Source organism: Durio zibethinus, unplaced genomic scaffold, assembly GCF_047325235.1.
Source record: "Durio zibethinus cultivar Kanyao isolate XHJ-2024 unplaced genomic scaffold, ASM4732523v1 HiC_scaffold_3, whole genome shotgun sequence".
Classification (NCBI taxonomy): Eukaryota; Viridiplantae; Streptophyta; class Magnoliopsida; order Malvales; family Malvaceae; genus Durio; species Durio zibethinus.
In genome coordinates, this window is record NW_028323044.1 from 1,964,074 (window position 1) to 1,966,573 (window position 2,500).

Below are 2,500 nucleotides of genomic sequence, written 5' to 3' on the forward strand. Positions count from 1 at the left end.
TGGTCGAGGCAAGCGCCCGCACCAGGGCCCAGCGTGTGCCGATGGTGGTCGAGGCAAGCGCCCTCACCAAGGCCGAGCGTGTGCCGATGGTGGTCGAGGCAACCGCCCGCACCAGGGCCCAGCGTGTGCCGATGGTGGTCGAGGCAAGCGCCCGCACCAAGGCCGAGCGTGTGCCGATGGTGGTCGAGGCAAGCGCCCGCACCAGGGCCCAGCGTGTGCCGATGGTGGTCGAGGCAAGCGCCCTCACCAAGGCCGAGCGTGTGCCGATGGTGGTCGAGGCAACCGGCCGCACCAAGGGCCGGCGTGTGCCGATGGTGTTCGAGGCAACCGCCCGCACCAGGGCCCAGCGTGTGCCGATGGTGGTCGAGCCAGGAGCCCGCACCAAGGGCCGGCTTGTGCCGATGGTGTTCGGGGCAAGCGCCCGCACCAGGGCCCAGCGTGTGCCGATGGTGCTGGGGGCAAGCGCCCGCCCCAGGGCCCAGCGTGTGTCGATGGTTATCGGGGCAACCGGCCGCACCAGGGCCCAGGGTCTGCCGATGGTGCTCGAGGCAACCGCCCGCACCAAGGCTCAGCATGTGCCGATTGTGATCGAGGCAACAACCCACACCAGGGCCCAGCTTGTGCCGATGGCGGTCGAGGCAAGTGCCCGTACCGAAGGGCAGCCTATGCCGATGATGGTCGATGCATGTGCCATCACCATGCGTCATCATGTGCCATTGATGGTCGAGGCCTTGGCCGAAGTTCGATTTTGAGCCACGGTGCCCATGCTTGGCTCCAGCATGTGCTGGTGCCGCATTTTTTTCACTCGGGACAGCATCGCCGGAGCATCGCCGGAGCATCGCCGGAGTACCGCCGGAGAACCTGACCGGCGGCATTGGGGTTCCGGCGATTGGGAGGGGGGCCGGGGGGGTGTGCGCAAATGATGTGCGATGGGTGCTGGTACTTGGCCTTGTGTTGGCCCCCTATCCCTCATCAAACCTCTGAGAATTCACACCCCCTTAAAGAGCATTTGAGATTTTACAGGTTTGCTACCAGTAGCCGTTAAAGTGTCTGAAATGGGGACACTTTTTTCAAACGGTCACAAAATCTTCTCTACTTCGAGTTTTTAGCTGAATTTTTTTGTGCATGCCAACAAAAATAGAAGGATCATGCCTACAAAATTTGGTGCCAAAAATCCTTATAAAAAAATTTTAAAAAATCCCGAACCGCAAAAAGTTTCGAAAATCGTGAAAAATAGAAAACGAGTCATCTTCCAACGAAACTTCACGTGAAGGCTTAGGGGACCATTGTATGAATTTACAAGCCATAAAAATGGCATTGGCACGACAGAAATTTGAAGATGTGCCTAAACCCACCAGGGCCCAGCGTGTGCCGATGGTGGTCGAGGCAACCACCCGCACCAGGGCCCAGCGTGTGCCGATGGTGCTCGAGGCAACCTGTCGCACCAGCGCCCAGCGTGTGCCGATGGTGATCGAGGCAACCTGCCGCACCAGGGCCCAGCGTGTGTCCATGGTGGTCGAGGCAAGCGCCCGCACCAGCGCCCAGCGTGTGCCGATGGTGCTCGAGGCAAGCGCCCGCACCAGGGCCCAGCGTGTGCCGATGGTGCTCGAGGCAAGCGCCCGCACCAGGGCCCAGCGTGTGCCGATGGTGGTCGAGGCAACCGCCCGCACCAGGGCCGATAGTGTGCCGATGGTGCTCGAGGCAACCTGTCGCACCAGGGCCCAGCGTGTGCCGATGGTGATCGAGGCAACCTGCCGCACCAGGGCCCAGCGTGTGTCCATGGTGGTCGAGGCAAGCGCCCGCACCAGCGCCCAGCGTGTGCCGATGGTGCTCGAGGCAACCTGCCGCACCAGGGCCCAGCGTGTGCCGATGGTGCTCGAGGCAACCTGCCGCACCAGGGCCCAGCGTGTGCCGATGGTGCTCGAGGCAACCTGCCGCACCAGGGCCCAGCGTGTGCCGATGGTGCTCGAGGCAACCGACCGCACCAGGGCGGAGCGTGTGCCGATGGTGGTCGAGGCAGGCGCCCGCACCAGGGCCCAGCGTGTGCCGATGGTGCTCGTGGCAACCGACCGCACCAGGGCCGACCGTGTGCCGATGGTGCTCGAGGCAAGCGGCCGCACCAGGGCCCAGCGTGTGCCGATGGTGGTCGAGGCAACCGCCCGCACCAGGGCCCAGCGTGTGCCGATGGTGCTCGAGGCAAGCGCCCGCACCAGGGCCGAGCGTGTGCCGATGGTGGTCGAGGCAAGCGCCCGCACCAGGGCCCAGCGTGTGCCGATGGTGCTCGAGGCAACCGACCGCACCAGGGCGGAGCGTGTGCCGATGGTGGTCGAGGCAAGCGCCCGCACCAGGGCCCAGCGTGTGCCGATGGTGGGCGAGGCAACCTGCCGCACCAGGGCCCAGCGTGTGCCGATGGTGATCGAGGCAACCGACCGCACCAGGGCCGAGCGTGTGCCGATGGTGCTCGAGGCAAGCTGCCGCACCAGGGCCCAGCGTGTGCCGA